The 21,779-nt window shown below is 35.4% G+C and overlaps 1 non-coding gene across 1 annotated transcript; it reads left to right on the top strand.

Moving 5' to 3' along the window:
• Positions 1-2,877: 2,877 nt before the first annotated feature.
• On the top strand, positions 2,878-2,950 carry TRNAF-GAA (transfer RNA phenylalanine (anticodon GAA)). Its single transcript has one exon. It is a non-coding gene; the product is annotated as a tRNA-Phe (tRNA).
• The last annotated feature ends 18,829 nt before the right edge of the window (positions 2,951-21,779 follow it).

Genomic DNA, 21,779 nt, shown 5'->3' with positions numbered 1-21,779 from the left:
ACATCAATATTTAATTTCAAGAAACTTTATCTTCATTTATTGATTAGATGAGGTCAAACAAAACTTAGTAATGTGGTTTTGAAAAATTTCCTGAGAGTCTTTGGAGTGAATCTGAATTTGTCCTCTCAAAAAAGAACTCTAGGAACATCAAACAGATTTTTTGTGCATATGTCTGTTGTTCTTTTGGCACTAGAAAAATCCTTTGGACAGTCAATGAGGAGGGACTATTTCACCTCTTTGTGTTCTCTGTCCCTATTAGGGTAGGGAATCAACCTTCTACAGCGCTGTCATGAAATATATCTAGAAACGGATTTGCTGGTAAGTCTACTTTCATAGTTTTCACCTCATACATCAATAGACCATAACGATACTTAATAAACAAAAACTTAACAAGTAGGTAATCATAGTTTAAAAAATGTGAAATGCCCATGTCATTCTGACATGTTTCAGCACATTTTGGGACAAATGGTCTCACTTTTAACATTAACAATCAATAAAATATTTTCTCTAAATTTTTGTCTCTTTTTTGCTCCAATTGTTTGCATCTCATAAAAAATAAAACTTGATGTAACATTATGCATGCAAATTGTGTTTTATGTGCGACCATGACCTATTCTAGAAGCACAGGGTCAGAATTATACTGGTGCATGGAGACAAACTGAAAATGTAAAAATTCAATGGCAAAATTGCTGTCTTTTTCTACTCATTCACAAATAGTTAATGAATGTTATTAAATATGTACAGCAAAATGGAAGGCGTTTCAAATAGAAATCATGCTTCAAAAAACAGTCAAATGAAAAATTATAATATATCCCTCCAGGTGTGACACTTGACATTTGCAGAGTGTCAAACCCCCCAGAAAATGTATAGATAAGGCCGAACTAGCTCAGTTGGGAGAGCGTTAGACTGAAGATCTAAAGGTCCCTGGTCCAATCCCGGGTTTCGGCAAAATGCTTTTTCTTCACCGTTTACATTTTAAGGAGATATTAAACAAAGCACATGGACTGATCATGATCAAAAGGCCTAAAAATCTTAACTATCTACAGAAAACAAAATGTTAAAAATTTGAGAAACGGTAACTTTTTCCTTTTGAACACATGAATGTTTTTTAGTAATTTTTCCTCTATTTTGTTTTATTTCAGATTGACTTAGCTGTAAGAGGATTAAAAGGTAACCTGATAGCTGAAACAGACAGCACTTATTAGACACTAGCTGAATGATTATAGTCAGCTTGTTTGACTTTGAAACACTGAGGCATTACTGAGACAAATGTCCTTAAAAAATATGCTGTGGACAAAGTCAAAAAGGCAAAAAACACAAGCTCCACACAGGTCCGTCATCTTTAATTTGAAATATAGGAGGTTTCTACTTTAATGGTGAGACAAAGCATCTACATATTTGACATTGCTCCAGTGAGTAGAGCCCACTTAAAAATGTATGGGTTGCTTGTCTCTGCAAGCAAAAGCTGGGCACTAAACTGGCATACTTGCAATGCTGGATGGTTCAGAGTGAAAACACCTATAGGCTGACAATAGTAATTGCAGGTGTTGATTAACTCATTGGGCAAAATAATTTCTAAAATGTGGTCACTTTGGGAGGTTTTCTGCTGTTTTGGTACTCTGCAAATTTCATCTGCAAGGTATTCCTGCAAAATCTGCATTGCAAAACCCAAATAGGGCTCTTCCTTTCAAAGCCCTGCTGTGTGGCCAAACAGTAGTTTCTGAAGAAATGTGGTGCATCACTGCATTTGTGAGAAATATAACATTTCTAATATCCAAACAAAATAAATGGAGGTTTAAAAATTAATGCAGACGAAAAGTACGCATATAAAAAATGTTATTTATTGACTTTTTTGGGGTGGTGTGACAAGTTTTTAATCACAAGGAATGGTAACATTTCTGCTGACTAGCATGGAAGGAGTTAAGTTCCAATTGCATATCCAAGTCAGGATGGCCGAGCGGTCTAAGGCGCTGCGTTCAGGTCGCAGTCTCCCCTGGAGGTGACATCAACATTTAATTTCAAGAAACTTTATCTTCATTTATTGATTAGATGAGGTCAAACAAAACTTAGTAATGTGGTTTTGAAAAATTTCCTGAGAGTCTTTGGAGTGAATCTGAATTTGTCCTCTCAAAAAAGAACTCTAGGAACATCAAACAGATTTTTTGTGCATATGTCTGTTGTTCTTTTGGCACTAGAAAAATCCTTTGGACAGTCAATGAGGAGGGACTATTTCACCTCTTTGTGTTCTCTGTCCCTATTAGGGTAGGGAATCAACCTTCTACAGTGCTGTCATGAAATATATCTAGAAACGGATTTGCTGGTAAGTCTACTTTCATAGTTTTCACCTCATACATCAATAGACCATAACGATACTTAATAAACAAAAATTTAACAAGTAGGTAATCATAGTTTAAAAAATGTGAAATGCCCATGTCATTCTGACATGTTTCAGCACATTTTGGGACAAATGGTCTCACTTTTAACATTAACAATCAATATAATATTTTCTCTAAATTTTTGTCTCTTTTTTGCTCCAATTGTTTGCATCTCATAAAAAATAAAACTTGATGTAACATTATGCATGCAAATTGTGTTTTATGTGCGACCATGACCTATTCTAGAAGCACAGGGTCAGAATTATACTGGTGCATGGAGACAAACTGAAAATGTAAAAATTCAATGGCAAAATTGCTGTCTTTTTCTACTCATTCACAAATAGTTAATGAATGTTATTAAATATGTACAGCAAAATGGAAGGCGTTTCAAATAGAAATCATGCTTCAAAAAACAGTCAAATGAAAAATTATAATATATCCCTCCAGGTGTGACACTTGACATTTGCAGAGTGTCAAACCCCTCAGAAAATGTATAGATATGGCCGAAATAGCTCAGTTGGGAGAGCGTTAGACTGAAGATCTAAAGGTCCCTGGTCCAATCCCGGGTTTTGGCAAAATGCTTTTTCTTCACCGTTTACAAGTGGTTCAAATCCCACCTCTGACATCAACTTTTAATTTCAAGAAACTTTTTTCTTCATTTATTGATTAGATGAGGTCAAACAAAACTTAGTAATGTGGTTTTGAAAAATTTCCTGAGAGTCTTTGGAGTGAATCTGAATTTGTCCTCTCAAAAAAGAACTCTAGGAACATCAAACAGATTTTTTGTGCATATGTCTGTTGTTCTTTTGGCACTAGAAAAATCCTTTGGACAGTCAATGAGGAGGGACTATTTCACCTCTTTGTGTTCTCTGTCCCTATTAGGGTAGGGAATCAACCTTCTACAGTGCTGTCATGAAATATATCTAGAAACGGATTTGCTGGTAAGTCTACTTTCATAGTTTTCACCTCATACATCAATAGACCATAACGATACTTAATAAACAAAAACGTAACAAGTAGCTAATCATAGTTTAAAAAATGTGAAATGCCCATGTCATTCTGACATGTTTCAGCACATTTTGGGACAAATGGTCTCACTTTTAACATTAACAATCAATAAAATATTTTCTCTAAATTTTTGTCTCTTTTTTGCTCCAATTGTTTGCATCTCATAAAAAATAAAACTTGATGTAACATTATGCATGCAAATTGTGTTTTATGTGCGACCATGACCTATTCTAGAAGCAGGGGGTCAGAATTATACTGGTGCATGGAGACAAACTGAAAATGTAAAAATTCAATGGCAAAATTGCTGTCTTTTTCTACTCATTCACAAATAGTTAATGAATGTTATTAAATATGTGCAGCAAAATGGAAGGCATTTCAAATAGAAATCATGCTTCAAAAAACAGTCAAATGAAAAATTATAATATATCCCTCCAGGTGTGACACTTGACATTTGCAGAGTGTCAAACCCACCAGAAAATGTATAGATATGGCCAAAATAGCTCAGTTGGGAGAGCGTTAGACTGAAGATCTAAAGGTCCTTGGTCCAATCCCGCGTTTCGGCAAAATGCTTTTTCTTCACCGTTTACATTTTAAGGAGATATTAAACAAAGCACATGGACTGATCATGATCAAAAGGCCTAAAAATCTTAACTATCTACAGAAAACAAAATGTTAAAAATTTGAGAAACGGTAACTTTTTCCTTTTGAACACATGAATGTTTTTTAGTAATTTTTCCTCTATTTTGTTTTATTTCAGATTGACTTAGCTGTAAGAGGATTAAAAGGTAACCTGATAGCTGAAACAGACAGCACTTATCAGACACTAGCTGAATGATTATAGTCAGCTTGTTTGACTTTGAAACACTGAGGCATTACTGAGACAAATGTCCTTAAAAAAATATGCTGTGGACAAAGTCAAAAAGGCAAAAAACACAAGCTCCACGCAGGACCGTCATCTTTAATTTGAAATATAGGAGGTTTCTACTTTAATGGTGAGACAAAGCATCTACATATTTGACATTGCTCCAGTGAGTAGAGCCCACTTAAAACTGTATGGGTTGCTTGTCTCTGCAAGCAAAAGCTGGGCACTAAACTGGCATACTTGCAATGCTGGATGGTTCAGAGTGAAAACACCTATAGGCTGACAATAGTAATTGCAGGTGTTGATTAACTCATTGTGCAAAATAATTTCTAAAATGTGGTCACTTTGGGAGGTTTTCTGCTGTTTTGGTACTCTGCAAATTTCATCTGCAAGGTATTCCTGCAAAATCTGCATTGCAAAACCCAAATAGGGCTCTTCCTTTCAAAGCCCTGCTGTGTGGCCAAACAGTAGTTTCTGAAGAAATGTGGTGCATCACCGCATTTGTGAGAAATCTAACATTTCTAATATCAAAACAAAATAAATGGAGGTTTAAAAATTAATGCAGACGAAAAGTACGCATATAAAAAATGTTGTTTATTAACTTTTTTAGGGTGGTGTGACAAGTTTTTAATCACAAGAAATGATAACATTTCTGCTGACTACCATGGAAGTAGTTAAGTTCCATTTGCATATCGAAGTCAGGATGGCCGAGCGGTCTTAGGCGCTGCCTTTAAGTCGCAGTCTTCCCTTGAGGTGTGGGCTCAAATCCCACTTCTGACATCAACATTTAATTTCAAGAAACTTTACCTTCATTTATTGATTAGATGAGGTCAAACAAAACTTAGTAATGTGGTTTTGAAAAATTTCCTGAGAGTCTTTGGAGTGAATCTGAATTTGTCCTCTCAAAAAAGAACTCTAGGAACATCAAACAGATTTTTTGTGCATATGTCTGTTGTTCTTTTGGCACTAGAAAAATCCTTTGGACAGTCAATGAGGAGGGACTATTTCACCTCTTTGTGTTCTCTGTCCCTATTAGGGTAGGGAATCAACCTTCTACAGTGCTGTCATGAAATATATCTAGAAACGGATTTGCTGGTAAGTCTACTTTCATAGTTTTCACCTCATACATCAATAGACCATAACGATACTTAATAAACAAAAATTTAACAAGTAGGTAATCATAGTTTAAAAAATGTGAAATGCCCATGTCATTCTGACATGTTTCAGCACATTTTGGGACAAATGGTCTCACTTTTAACATTAACAATCAATATAATATTTTCTCTAAATTTTTGTCTCTTTTTTGCTCCAATTGTTTGCATCTCATAAAAAATAAAACTTGATGTAACATTATGCATGCAAATTGTGTTTTATGTGCGACCATGACCTATTCTAGAAGCACAGGGTCAGAATTATACTGGTGCATGGAGACAAACTGAAAATGTAAAAATTCAATGGCAAAATTGCTGTCTTTTTCTACTCATTCACAAATAGTTAATGAATGTTATTAAATATGTACAGCAAAATGGAAGGCGTTTCAAATAGAAATCATGCTTCAAAAAACAGTCAAATGAAAAATTATAATATATCCCTCCAGGTGTGACACTTGACATTTGCAGAGTGTCAAACCCCCCAGAAAATGTATAGATATGGCCGAAATAGCTCAGTTGGGAGAGCGTTAGACTGAATATCTAAAGGTCCCGGGTTTCGGCAAAATGCTTTTTCTTCACCGTTTACATTTTAAGGAGATATTAAACAAAGCACATGGACTGATCATGATCAAAAGGCCTAAAAATCTTAACTATCTACAGAAAACAAAATGTTAAAAATTTGAGAAACGGTAACTTTTTCCTTTTGAACACATGAATGTTTTTTAGTAATTTTTCCTCTATTTTGTTTTATTTCAGATTGACTTAGCTGTAAGAGGATTAAAAGGTAACCTGATAGCTGAAACAGACAGCACTTATTAGACACTAGCTGAATGATTATAGTCAGCTTGTTTGACTTTGAAACACTGAGGCATTACTGAGACAAATGTCCTTAAAAAATATGCTGTGGACAAAGTCAAAAAGGCAAAAAACACAAGCTCCACACAGGTCCGTCATCTTTAATTTGAAATATAGGAGGTTTCTACTTTAATGGTGAGACAAAGCATCTACATATTTGACATTGCTCCAGTGAGTAGAGCCCACTTAAAAATGTATGGGTTGCTTGTCTCTGCAAGCAAAAGCTGGGCACTAAACTGGCATACTTGCAATGCTGGATGGTTCAGAGTGAAAACACCTATAGGCTGACAATAGTAATTGCAGGTGTTGATTAACTCATTGGGCAAAATAATTTCTAAAATGTGGTCACTTTGGGAGGTTTTCTGCTGTTTTGGTACTCTGCAAATTTCATCTGCAAGGTATTCCTGCAAAATCTGCATTGCAAAACCCAAATAGGGCTCTTCCTTTCAAAGCCCTGCTGTGTGGCCAAACAGTAGTTTCTGAAGAAATGTGGTGCATCACTGCATTTGTGAGAAATATAACATTTCTAATATCCAAACAAAATAAATGGAGGTTTAAAAATTAATGCAGACGAAAAGTACGCATATAAAAAATGTTATTTATTGACTTTTTTGGGGTGGTGTGACAAGTTTTTAATCACAAGGAATGGTAACATTTCTGCTGACTAGCATGGAAGGAGTTAAGTTCCAATTGCATATCCAAGTCAGGATGGCCGAGCGGTCTAAGGCGCTGCATTCAGGTGGAGTTGTGTGTTCAAATCCCACTTCTGACATCAACATTTAATTTCAAGAAACTTTATCTTCATTTATTGATTAGATGAGGTCAAACAAAACTTAGTAATGTGGTTTTGAAAAATTTCCTGAGAGTCTTTGGAGTGAATCTGAATTTGTCCTCTCAAAAAAGAACTCTAGGAACATCAAACAGATTTTTTGTGCATATGTCTGTTGTTCTTTTGGCACTAGAAAAATCCTTTGGACAGTCAATGAGGAGAGACTATTTCACCTCTTTGTGTTCTCTGTCCCTATTAGGGTAGGGAATCAACCTTCTACAGTGCTGTCATGAAATATATCTAGAAACGGATTTGCTGGTAAGTCTACTTTCATAGTTTTCACCTCATACATCAATAGACCATAACGATACTTAATAAACAAAAACTTAACAAGTAGTTAATCATAGTTTAAAAAATGTGAAATGCCCATGTCATTCTGACATGTTTCAGCACATTTTGGGACAAATGGTCTCACTTTTAACATTAACAATCAATAAAATATTTTCTCTAAATTTTTGTCTCTTTTTTGCTCCAATTGTTTGCATCTCATAAAAAATAAAACTTGATGTAACATTATGCATGCAAATTGTGTTTTATGTGGGACCATGACCTATTCTAGAAGCACGGGGTCAGAATTATACTGGTGCATGGAGACAAACTGAAAATGTAAAAATTCAATGGCAAAATTGCTGTCTTTTTCTACTCATTCACAAATAGTTAATGAATGTTATTAAATATGTGCAGCAAAATGGAAGGCGTTTCAAATAGAAATCATGCTTCAAAAAACAGTCAAATGAAAAATTATAATATATCCCTCCAGGTGTGACACTTGACATTTGCAGAGTGTCAAACCCACCAGAAAATGTATAGATATGGCCGAAATAGCTCAGTTGGGAGAGCGTTAGACTGAAGATCTAAAGATCCCGGGTTTCGGCAAAATGCTTTTTCTTCACCGTTTACATTTTAAGGAGATATTAAACAAAGCACATGGACTGATCATGATCAAAAGGCCTAAAAATCTTAACTATCTACAGAAAACAAAATGTTAAAAATTTGAGAAACGGTAACTTTTTCCTTTTGAACACATGAATGTTTTTTAGTAATTTTTCCTCTATTTTGTTTTATTTCAGATTGACTTAGCCGTAAGAGGATTAAAAGGTAACCTGATAGCTGAAACAGTCAGCACTTATCAGACACTAGCTGAATGATTATAGTCAGCTTGTTTGACTTTGAAACACTGAGGCATTACTGAGACAAATGTCCTTAAAAAATATGCTGTGGACAAAGTCAAAAAGGCAAAAAACACAAGCTCCACACAGGTCCGTCATCTTTAATTTGAAATATAGGAGGTTTCTACTTTAATGGTGAGACAAAGCATCTACATATTTGACAATGCTCCAGTGAGTAGAGCCCACTTAAAAATGTATGGGTTGCTTGTCTCTGCAAGCAAAAGCTGGGCACTAAACTGGCATACTTGCAATGCTGGATGGTTCAGAGTGAAAACACCTATAGGCTGACAATAGTAATTGCAGGTGTTGATTAACTTATTGTGCAAAATAATTTCTAAAATGTGGTCACTTTGGGAGGTTTTCTGCTGTTTTGGTACTCTGCAAATTTCATCTGCAAGGTATTCCTGCAAAATCTGCATTGCAAAACCCAAATAGGGCTCTTCCTTTCAAAGCCCTGCTGTGTGGCCAAACAGTAGTTTCTGAAGAAATGTGGTGCATCACCGCATTTGTGAGAAATCTAACATTTCTAATATCCAAACAAAATAAATGGAGGTTTAAAAATTAATGCAGACGAAAAGAACGCATATAAAAAATGTTATTTATTGACTTTTTTGGGGTGGTGTGACAAGTTTTTAATCACAAGAAATGGTAACATTTCTGCTGACTAGCATGGAAGGAGTTAAGTTCCAATTGCATATCGAAGTCAGGATGGCCGAGCGGTCTAAGGCGCTGCGTTCAGGTCGCAGACTCCCACTTCTGACATCAACATTTAATTTCAAGAAACTTTATCTTCATTTATTGATTAGATGAGGTCAAACAAAACTTAGTAATGTGGTTTTGAAAAATTTCCTGAGAGTCTTTGGAGTGAATCTGAATTTGTCCTCTCAAAAAAGAACTCTAGGAACATCAAACAAATTTTTTGTGCATATGTCTGTTGTTCTTTTGGCACTAGAAAAATCCTTTGGACAGTCAATGAGGAGGGACTATTTCACCTCTTTGTGTTCTCTGTCCCTATTAGGGTAGGGAATCAACCTTCTACAGTGCTGTCATGAAATATATCTAGAAACGGATTTGCTGGTAAGTCTACTTTCATAGTTTTCACCTCATACATCAATAGACCATAACGATACTTAATTAACAAAAACATAACAAGTAGGTAATCATAGTTTAAAAAATGTGAAATGCCCATGTCCTTCTGACATGTTTCATCACATTTTGGGACAAATGGTCTCACTTTTAACAATCAATAAAATATTTTCTCTAAATTTTTGTCTCTTTTTTGCTCCAATTGTTTGCATCTCATAAAAAATAAAACTTGATGTAACATTATGCATGCAAATTGTGTTTTATGTGCGACCATGACCTATTCTAGAAGCACAGGGTCAGAATTATACTGGTGCATGGAGACAAACTGAAAATGTAAAAATTCAATGGCAAAATTGCTGTCTTTTTCTACTCATTCACAAATAGTTAATGAATGTTATTAAATATGTACAACAAAATGGAAGGCGTTTCAAATAGAAATCATGCTTCAAAAAACAGTCAAATGAAAAATTATAATATATCCCTCCAGGTGTGACACTTGACATTTGCAGAGTGTCAAACCCCCCAGAAAATGTATAGATATGGCTGAAATAGCTCAGTTGGGAGAGCGTTAGACTGAAGATCTAAAGGTCCCGGGTTTCGGCAAAATGCTTTTTCTTCACCGTTTACATTTTAAGGAGATATTAAACAAAGCACATGGACTGATCATGATCAAAAGGCCTAAAAATCTTAACTATCTACAGAAAACAAAATGTTAAAAATTTGAGAAACGGTAACTTTTTCCTTTTGAACACATGAATGTTTTTTAGTAATTTTTCCTCTATTTTGTTTTATTTCAGATTGACTTAGCTGTAAGAGGATTAAAAGGTAACCTGATAGCTGAAACAGACAGCACTTATCAGACACTAGCTGAATGATTATAGTCAGCTTGTTTGACTTTGAAACACTGAGGCATTACTGAGACAAATGTCCTTAAAAAATATGCTGTGGACAAAGTCAAAAAGGCAAAAAACACAAGCTCCACACAGGTCCGTCATCTTTAATTTGAAATATAGGAGGTTTCTACTTTAATGGTGAGACAAAGCATCTACATATTTGACATTGCTCCAGTGAGTAGAGCCCACTTAAAAATGTATGGGTTGCTTGTCTCTGCAAGCAAAAGCTGGGCACTAAACTGGCATACTTGCAATGCTGGATGGTTCAGAGTGAAAACACCTATAGGCTGACAATAGTAATTGCAGGTGTTGATTAACTCATTGTGCAAAATAATTTCTAAAATGTGGTCACTTTGGGAGGTTTTCTGCTGTTTTGGTACTCTGCAAATTTCATCTGCAAGGTATTCCTGCAAAATCTGCATTGCAAAACCCAAATAGAGCTCTTCCTTTCAAAGCCCTGCTGTGTGGCCAAACAGTAGTTTCTGAAGAAATGTGGTGCATCACTGCATTTGTGAGAAATCTGACATTTCTAATATCCAAACAAAATAAATGGAGGTTTAAAAATTAATGCAGAAAGAAAAGTACGCATATAAAAAATGTTATTTATTGACTTTTTTGGGGTGGTGTGACAAGTTTTTAATCACAAGGAATGGTAACATTTCTGCTGACTAGCATGGAAGGAGTTAAGTTCCAATTGCATATCGAAGTCAGGATGGCCGAGCGGTCTAAGGTGCTGCGTTCAGGTCGCAGTCTCCCCTGAAGATGTGGGTTCAAATCCCACTTCTGACATCAACATTTAATTTCAAGAAACTTTTTTCTTCATTTATTGATTAGATGAGGTCAAACAAAACTTAGTAATGTGGTTTTGAAAAATTTCCTGAGAGTCTTTGGAGTGAATCTGAATTTGTCCTCTCAAAAAAGAACTCTAGGAACATCAAACAGATTTTTTGTGCATATGTCTGTTGTTCTTTTGGCACTAGAAAAATCCTTTGGACAGTCAATGAGGAGGGACTATTTCACCTCTTTGTGTTCTCTGTCCCTATTAGGGTAGGGAATCAACCTTCTACAGTGCTGTCATGAAATATATCTAGAAACGGATTTGCTGGTAAGTCTACTTTCATAGTTTTCACCTCATACATCAATAGACCATAACGATACTTAATAAACAAAAACTTAACAAGTAGGTAATCATAGTTTAAAAAATGTGAAATGCCCATGTCATTCTGACATGTTTCAGCACATTTTGGGACAAATGGTCTCACTTTTAACATTAACAATCAATAAAATATTTTCTCTAAATTTTTGTCTCTATTTTGCTCCAATTGTTTGCATCTCCTAAAAAATAAAACTTGATGTAACATTATGCATGCAAATTGTGTTTTATGTGCGACCATGACCTATTTTAGAAGCACAGGGTCAGAATTATACTGGTGCATGGAGACAAACTGAAAATGTAAAAATTCAATGGCAAAATTGCTGTCTTTTTCTACTCATTCACAAATAGTTAATGAATGTTATTAAATATGTACAGCAAAATGGAAGGCGTTTCAAATAGAAATCATGCTTCAAAAAACAGTCAAATGAAAAATTATAATATATCCCTCCAGGTGTGACACTTGACATTTGCAGAGTGTCAAACCCCCCAGCAAATGTATAGATATGGCCGAAATAGCTCAGTTGGGAGAGCGTTAGACTGAAGATCTAAAGGTCCTTGGTCCAATCCCGGTTTTCGGCAAAATGCTTTTTCTTCACCGTTTACATTTTAAGGAGATATTAAACAAAGCAAATGGACTGATCATGATCAAAAAGCCTAAAAATCTTAACTATCTACAGAAAACAAAATGTTAAAAATTTGAGAAACGGTAACTTTTTCCTATTGAACACATGAATGTTTTTTAGTAATTTTTCCTCTATTTTGTTTTATTTCAGATTGACTTAGCTGTAAGAGGATTAAAAGGTAACCTGATAGCTGAAACAGACAGCACTTATCAGACACTAGCTGAATGATTATAGTCAGCTTGTTTGACTTTGAAACACTGAGGCATTACTGAGACAAATGTCCTTAAAAAATATGCTGTGGACAAAGTCAAAAAGGCAAAAAACACAAGCTCCACACAGGTCCGTCATCTTTAATTTGAAATATAGGAGGTTTCTACTTTTATGGTGAGACAAAGCATCTACATATTTGACATTGCTCCAGTGAGTAGAGCCCACTTAAAAATGTATGGGTTGCTTGTCTCTGCAAGCAAAAGCTGGGCACTAAACTGGCATACTTGCAATGCTGGATGGTTCAGAGTGAAAACACCTATAGGCTGACAATAGTAATTGCAGGTGTTGATTAACTCATTGTGCAAAATAATTTCTAAAATGTGGTCACTTTGGGAGGTTTTCTGCTGTTTTGGTACTCTGCAAATTTCATCTGCAAGGTATTCCTGCAAAATCTGCATTGCAAAACCCAAATAGGGCTCTTCCTTTCAAAGCCCTGCTGAGTGGCCAAACAGTAGTTTCTGAAGAAATGTGGTGCATCACCGCATTTGTGAGAAATCTAACATTTCTAATATCCAAACAAAATAAATGGAGGTTTAAAAATTAATGCAGACGAAAAGTACACATATAAAAAATGTTATTTATTGAATTTTTTGGGGTGGTGTGACAAGTTTTTAATCACAAGGAATGGTAACATTTCTGCTGACTAGCATGGAAGGACTAGCATATTGAAGTTAGGATGGCAGAGCGGTCTAAGGCGCTGCGTTCAGGTCGCAGTCTCCCCTGGAGGCGTGTGTTCAAATCCCACTTCTGACATCAACATTTAATTTCAAGAAACTTTATCTTCATTTATTGATGAGATGAGGTCAAACAAAACTTAGTAATGTGGTTTTGAAAAATTTCCTGGGAGTCTTTGGAGTCAATCTGAATTTGTCCTCTCAAAAAAGAACATCAAACAGATTTTTTGTGCATATGTCTGTTGTTCTTTTGGCACTAGAAAAATCCTTTGGACAGTCAATGAGGAGGGACTAATTTCACCTCTTTGTGTTCTCTGTCCCTATTAGGGTAGGGAATCAACCTTCTACAGTGCTGTCATGAAATATATCTAGAAACGGATTTGCTGGTAAGTCTACTTTCATAGTTTTCACCTCATACATCAATAGACCATAACGATACTTAATTAACAAAAACTTAACAAGTAGGTAATCATAGTTTAAAAAATGTGAAATGCCCATGTCCTTCTGACATGTTTCATCACATTTTGGGACAAATGGTCTCACTTTTAACAATCAATAAAATATTTTCTCTAAATTTTTGTCTCTTCTTTGCTCCAATTGTTTGCATCTCATAAAAAATAAAACTTGATGTAACATTATGCATGCAAATTGTGTTTTATGTGCGACCATGACCTATTCTAGAAGCACAGGGTCAGAATTATACTGGTGCATGGAGACAAACTGAAAATGTAAAAATTCAATGGCAAAATTGCTGTCTTTTTCTACTCATTCACAAATAGTTAATGAATGTTATTAAATATGTACAGCAAAATGGAAGGCGTTTCAAATAGAAATCATGCTTCAAAAAACAGTCAAATGAAAAATTATAATATATCCCTCCAGGTGTGACACTTGACATTTGCAGAGTGTCAAACCCCCCAGAAAATGTATAGATATGGCTGAAATAGCTCAGTTGGGAGAGCGTTAGACTGAAGATCTAAAGGTCCCGGGTTTCGGCAAAATGCTTTTTCTTCACCGTTTACATTTTAAGGAGATATTAAACAAAGCACATGGACTGATCATGATCAAAAGGCCTAAAAATCTTAACTATCTACAGAAAACAAAATGTTAAAAATTTGAGAAACGGTAACTTTCCTTTTGAACACATGAATGTTTTTTAGTAATTTTTCCTCTATTTTGTTTTATTTCAGATTGACTTAGCTGTAAGAGGATTAAAAGGTAACCTGATAGCTGAAACAGACAGCACTTATCAGACACTAGCTGAATGATTATAGTCAGCTTGTTTGACTTTGAAACACTGAGGCATTACTGAGACAAATGTCCTTAAAAAATATGCTGTGGACAAAGTCAAAAAGGCAAAAAACACAAGCTCCACACAGGTCCGTCATCTTAAATTTTAAATATAGGAGGTTTCTACTTTAATGGTGAGACAAAGCATCTACATATTTGACATTGCTCCAGTGAGTAGAGCCCACTTAAAAATGTATGGGTTGCTTGTCTCTGCAAGCAAAAGCTGGGCACTAAACTGGCATACTTGCAATGCTGGATGGTTCAGAGTGAAAACACCTATAGGCTGACAATAGTAATTGCAGGTGTTGATTAACTCATTGTGCAAAATAATTTCTAAAATGTGGTCACTTTGGGAGGTTTTCTGCTGTTTTGGTACTCTGCAAATTTCATCTGCAAGGTATTCCTGCAAAATCTGCATTGCAAAACCCAAATAGGGCTCTTCCTTTCAAAGCCCTGCTGTGTGGCCAAACAGTAGTTTCTGAAGAAATGTGGTGCATCACCGCATTTGTGAGAAATCTAACATTTCTAATATCCAAACAAAATAAATGGAGGTTTAAAAATTAATGCAGACGAAAAGTACGCATATAAAAAATGTTATTTATTGACTTTTTTGGGGTGGTGTGACAAGTTTTTAATCACAAGGAATGGTAACATTTCTGCTGACTAGCATGGAAGGAGTTAAATGCCAATTGCATATCGAAGTCAGGATGGCCGAGCGGTCTAAGGTGCTGCGTTCAGGTAGCAGTCTCCCCTGGAGGCGTGGGTTCAAATCCCACTTCTGACATCAACATTTCATTTCAAGAAACTTTATCTTCATTTATTGATTAGATGAGGTCAAACAAAACTTAGTAATGTGGTTTTGAAAAATTTCCTGAGAGTCTTTGGAGTGAATCTGAATTTGTCCTCTCAAAAAACATCAAACAGATTTTTTTGTGCATATGTCTGTTGTTCTTTTGGCACTAGAAAAATCCTTTGGACAGTCAATGAGGAGGGACTATTTCACCTCTTTGTGCTCTCTGTCCCTATTAGGGTTGGGTATCAACCTTCTACAGTGCTGTCATGAAATATATCTAGAAACGGATTTGCTGGTAAGTCTACTTTCATAGTTTTCACCTCATACATCAATAGACCATAACGATACTTAATAAACAAAAACTTAACAAGTAGGTAATCATAGTTTAAAAAATGTGAAATGCCCATGTCCTTCTGACATGTTTCAGCACATTTTGGGACAAATGGTCTCACTTTTAACATTAACAATCAATAAAATATTTTCTCTAAATTTTTGTCTCTTTTTTGCTCCAATTGTTTGCATCTCATAAAAAATAAAACTTGATGTAACATTATGCATGCAAATTGTGTTTTATGTGCGACCATGACCTATTCTAGAAGCACAGGGTCAGAATTATACTGGTGCATGGAGACAAACTGAAAATGTAAAAATTCAATGGCAAAATTGCTGTCTTTTTCTACTCATTCACAAATAGTTAATGAATGTTATTAAATATGTACAACAAAATGGAAGGCGTTTCAAATAGAAATCATGCTTCAAAAAACAGTCAAATGAAAAATTATAATATATCCCTCCAGGTGTGACACTTGACATTTGCAGAGTGTCAAACCCCCCAAAAAATGTATAGATATGGCTGAAATAGCTCAGTTGGGAGAGCGTTAGACTGAAGATCTAAAGGTCCCGGGTTTCGGCAAAATGCTTTTTCTTCATCGTTTACATTTTAAGGAGATATTAAACAAAGCACATGGACTGATCATGATCAAAAGGCCTAAAAATCTTAACTATCTACAGAAAACAAAATGTTAAAAATTTGAGAAACGGTAACTTTCCTTTTGAACACATGAATGTTTTTTAGTAATTTTTCCTCTATTTTGTTTTATTTCAGATTGACTTAGCTGTAAGAGGATTAAAAGGTAACCTGATAGCTGAAACAGACAGCACTTATCAGACACTAGCTGAATGATTATAGTCAGCTTGTTTGACTTTGAAACACTGAGGCATTACTGAGACAAATGTCCTTAAAAAATATGCTGTGGACAAAGTCAAAAAGGCAAAAAACACAAGCTCCACACAGGTCCGTCATCTTTAATTTGAAATATAGGAGGTTTCTACTTTAATGGTGAGACAAAGCATCTACATATTTGACATTGCTCCAGTGAGTAGAGCCCACTTAAAACTGTGTGGGTTGCTTGTCTCTGCAAGCAAAAGCTGGGCACTAAACTGGCATACTTCCAATGCTGGATGGTTCAGAGTGAAAACACCTATAGGCTGACAATAGTAATTGCAGGTGTTGATTAACTCATTGTGCAAAATAATTTCTAAAATGTGGTCACTTTGGGAGATTTTCCGCTGTTTTGGTACTCTGCAAATTTCATCTGCAAGGTATTCCTGCAAAATCTGCATTGCAAAACCCAAATAGGGCTCTTCCTTTCAAAGCCCTGCTGTGTGGCCAAACAGTAGTTTCTGAAGAAATGTGGTGCATCACCGCATTTGTGAGAAATCTAACATTTCTAATATCCAAACAAAATAAATGGAGGTTTAAAAATTAATGCAGACGAAAAGTACGCATATAAAAAATGTTATTTATTGACTTTTTGGGGTGGTGTGACAAGTTTTTAATCACAAGGAATGGTAACATTTCTGCTGACTAGCATGGAAGGAGTTAAGTTCCAATTGCATATCAAAGTCAGGATGGCTGAGCGGTCTAAGGCGCTGCCTTCAGGTCGCAGTCTTCCTTTCAAATCCCACTTCTGACATCAACATTTAATTTCAAGAAACTTTATCTTCATTTATTGATTAGATGAGGTCAAACAAAACTTAGTAATGTGGTTTTGAAAAATTTCCTGAGAGTCTTTGGAGTGAATCTTAATTTGTCCTCTCAAAAAAGAACTCTAGGAACATCAAACAGATTTTTTGTTCATATGTCTGTTGTTCTTTTGGCACTAGAAAAATCCTTTGGACAGTCAATGAGGAGGGACTATTTCACCTCTTTGTGTTCTCTGTCCCTATTAGGGTAGGGTATCAACCTTCTACAGTGCTGTCATGAAATATATCTAGAAACGGATTTGCTGGTAAGTCTACTTTCATAGTTTTCACCTCATACATCAATAGACCATAACGATACTTAATAAACAAAAATTTAACAAGTAGGTAATCATAGTTTAAAAAATGTGAAATGCCCATGTCATTCTGACATGTTTCAGCACATTTTGGGACAAATGGTCTCACTTTTAACATTAACAATCAATATAATATTTTCTCTAAATTTTTGTCTCTTTTTTGCTCCAATTGTTTGCATCTCATAAAAAATAAAACTTGATGTAACATTATGCATGCAAATTGTGTTTTATGTGCGACCATGACCTATTCTAGAAGCACAGGGTCAGAATTATACTGGTGCATGGAGACAAACTGAAAATGTAAAAATTCAATGGCAAAATTGCTGTCTTTTTCTACTCATTCACAAATAGTTAATGAATGTTATTAAATATGTACAGCAAAATGGAAGGCGTTTCAAATAGAAATCATGCTTCAAAAAACAGTCAAATGAAAAATTATAATATATCCCTCCAGGTGTGACACTTGACATTTGCAGAGTGTCAAACCCCCCAGAAAATGTATACAAATGGCCGAAATAGCTCAGTTGGGAGAGCGTTAGACTGAATATCTAAAGGTCCCGGGTTTCGGCAAAATGCTTTTACTTCACCGTTTACATTTTAAGGAGATATTAAACAAAGCACATGGACTGATCATGATCAAAAGGCCTAAAAATCTTAACTATCTACAGAAAACAAAATGTTAAAAATTTGAGAAACGGTAACTTTTTCCTTTTGAACACATGAATGTTTTTTAGTAATTTTTCCTCTATTTTGTTTTATTTCAGATTGACTTAGCTGTAAGAGGATTAAAAGGTAACCTGATAGCTGAAACAGACAGCACTTATCAGACACTAGCTGAATGATTATAGTCAGCTTGTTTGACTTTGAAACACTGAGGCATTACTGAGACAAATGTCCTTAAAAAATATGCTGTGGACAAAGTCAAAAAGGCAAAAAACACAAGCTCCACACAGGTCCGTCATCTTTAATTTGAAATATAGGAGGTTTCTACTTTAATGGTGAAACAAAGCATCTACATATTTGACATTGCTCCAGTGAGTAGAGCCCACTTAAAACTGTATGGGTTACTTGTCTCTGCAAGCAAAAGCTGGGCACTAAACTGGCATACTTGCAATGCTGGATGGTTCAGAGTAAAAACACCTATAGGCTGACAATAGTAATTGCAGGTGTTGATTAACTCATTGTGCAAAATAATTTCTAAAATGTGGTCACTTTGGGAGGTTTTCTGCTGTTTTGGTACTCTGCAAATTTCATCTGCAAGGTATTCCTGCAAAATCTGCATTGCAAAACCCAAATAGGGCTCTTCCTTTCAAAGCCCTGCTGTGTGGCCAAACAGTAGTTTCTGAAGAAATGTGGTGCATCACCGCATTTGTGAGAAATCTAACATTTCTAATATCCAAACAAAATAAATGGAGGTTTAAAAATTAATGCAGACGAAAAGTACGCATATAAAAAATGTTATTTATTGACTTTTTTGGGGTGGTGTGACAAGTTCTTAATCACAAGGAATGGTAACATTTCTGCTGACTAGCATGGAAGGAGTTAAGTTCCAATTGCATATCGAAGTCAGGATGGCCGAGCGGTCTAAGGCGCTGCGTTCAGGTCGCAGTCTCTCCTGGAGGCGTGGTTTCAAATCCCACTTCTGACATCAACATTTAATTTCAAGAAACTTTATCTTCATCTATTGATTAGATGAGGTCAAACAAAACTTAGTAATGTGGTTTTGAAAAATTTCCTGAGAGTCTTTGGAGTGAATCTGAATTTGTCCTCTCAAAAAAGAACTCTAGGAACATCAAACAGATTTTTTGTGCATATGTCTGTTGTTCTTTAGAAAAATCCTTTGGACAGTCAATGAGGAGGGACTATTTCACCTCTTTGTGTTCTCTGTCCCTATTAGGATAGGGAATCAACCTTCTACAGTGCTGTCATGAAATATATCTAGAAAAGGATTTGCTGGTAAGTCTACTTTCATAGTTTTCACCTCATACATCAATAGACCATAACGATACTTAATAAACAAAAACTTAACAAGTAGGTAATCATAGTTTAAAAAATGTGAAATGCCCATGTCCTTCTGACATGTTTCAGCACATTTTGGGACAAATGGTCTCACTTTTAACATTAACAATCAATAAAATATTTTCTCTAAATTTTTGTCTCTTTTTTGCTCCAATTGTTTGCATCTCATAAAAAATAAAACTTGATGTAACATTATGCATGCAAATTGTGTTTTATGTGCGACCATGACCTATTCTAGAAGCACAGGGTCAGAATTATACTGGTGCATGGAGACAAACTGAAAATGTAAAAATTCAATGGCAAAATTGCTGTCTTTTTCTACTCATTCACAAATAGTTAATGAATGTTATTAAATATGTACAGCAAAATGGAAGGCGTTTCAAATAGAAATCATGCTTCAAAAAACAGTCAAATGAAAAATTATAATATATCCCTCCAGGTGTGACACTTGACATTTGCAGAGTGTCAAACCCCCCAGAAAATGTATAGATATGGCCGAAATAGCTCAGTTGGGAGAGCGTTAGACTGAAGATCTAAAGGTCCCGGGTTTCGGCAAAATGCTTTTTCTTCACCATTTACATTTTAAGGAGATATTAAACAAAGCACATGGACTGATCATGATCAAAAGGCCTAAAAATCTTAACTATCTACAGAAAACAAAATGTTAAAAATTTGAGAAACGGTAACTTTTTCCTTTTGAACACATGAATGTTTTTTAGTAATTTTTCCTCTATTTTGTTTTATTTCAGATTGACTTAGCTGTAAGAGGATTAAAAGGTAACCTGATAGCTGAAACAGACAGCACTTATCAGACACTAGCTGAATGATTATAGTCAGCTTGTTTGACTTTGAAACACTGAGGCATTACTGAGACAAATGTCCTTAAAAAATATGCTGTGGACAAAGTCAAAAAGGCAAAAAACACAAGCTCCACACAGGTCCGTCATCTTTAATTTGAAATATAGGAGGTTTCTACTTTAATGGTGAGACAAAGCATCTACATATTTGACATTGCTCCAGTGAGTAGAGCCCACTTAAAACTGTATGGGTTGCTTGTCTCTGCAAGCAAAAGCTGGGCACTAAACTGGCATACTTGCAATGCTGGATGGTTCAGAGTGAAAACACCTATAGGCTGACAATAGTAATTGCAGGTGTTGATTAACTCATTGTGCAAAATAATTTCTAAAATGTGGTCACTTTGGGAGATTTTCCGCTGTTTTGGTACTCTGCAAATTTCATCTGCAAGGTATTCCTGCAAAATCTGCATTGCAAAACCCAAATAGGGCTCTTCCTTTCAACGCCCTGCTGTGTGGCCAAACAGTAGTTTCTGAAGAAATGTGGTGCATCACCGCATTTGTGAGAAATCTAACATTTCTAATATCCAAACAAAATAAATGGAGGTTTAAAAATTAATGCAGACGAAAAGTACGCATATAAAAAATGTTATTTATTGACTTTTTTGGGGTGGTGTGACAAGTTAAGTTCCAGTTGCATATCGAAGTCAGGACGGCCGAGAGGTCTAAGGCGCTGCGTTCAGGTCGCAGTCTCCCCTGGAGGCGTGGGTTCAAATCCCACTTCTGACATCAACATTTAATTTCAAGAAACTTTATCTTCATGTAATGTTGTTTTGAAAAATTTCCTGAGAGTCTTTGGAGTGAATCTGAATTTGTCCTCTCAAAAAAGAACTCTAGGAACATCAAACAGATTTTTTGTGCATATGTCTGTTGTTCTTTTGGCACTAGAAAAATCCTTTGGACAGTCAATGAGGAGGGACTATTTCACCTCTTTGTGTTCTCTGTCCCTATTAGGGTAGGGAATCAACCTTCTACAGTGCTGTCATGAAATATATCTAGAAACGGATTTGCTGGTAAGTCTACTTTCATAGTTATCACCTCATACATCAATAGACCATAACGATACTTAATAAACAAAAACGTAACAAGTAGGTAATCATAGTTTAAAAAATGTGAAATGCCCATGTCATTCTGACATGTTTCAGCACATTTTGGGACAAATGGTCTCACTTTTAACATTAAAAATCAATAAAATATTTTCTCTAAATTTTTGTCTCTTTTTTGCTCCAATTGTTTGCATCTCATAAAAAATAAAACTTGATGTAACATTATGCATGCAAATTGTGTTTTATGTGCGACCATGACCTATTCTAGAAGCACAGGGTCAGAATTATACTGGTGCATGGAGACAAACTGAAAATGTAAAACTTCAATGGCAAAATTGCTGTCTTTTTCTACTCATTCACAAATAGTTAATGAATGTTATTAAATATGTACAGCAAAATGGAAGGCGTTTCAAATAGAAATCATGCTTCAAAAAACAGTCAAATGAAAAATTATAATATATCCCTCCAGGTGTCACACTTGACATTT

This window comes from Dendrobates tinctorius, unplaced genomic scaffold, assembly GCF_039654945.1.
Source record: "Dendrobates tinctorius isolate UK_male_01 unplaced genomic scaffold, ASM3965494v1 ptg000184l, whole genome shotgun sequence".
Lineage (NCBI taxonomy): Eukaryota > Metazoa > Chordata > Amphibia > Anura > Dendrobatidae > Dendrobates > Dendrobates tinctorius.
This window is presented reverse-complemented; position numbering and strand designations above follow the sequence as displayed.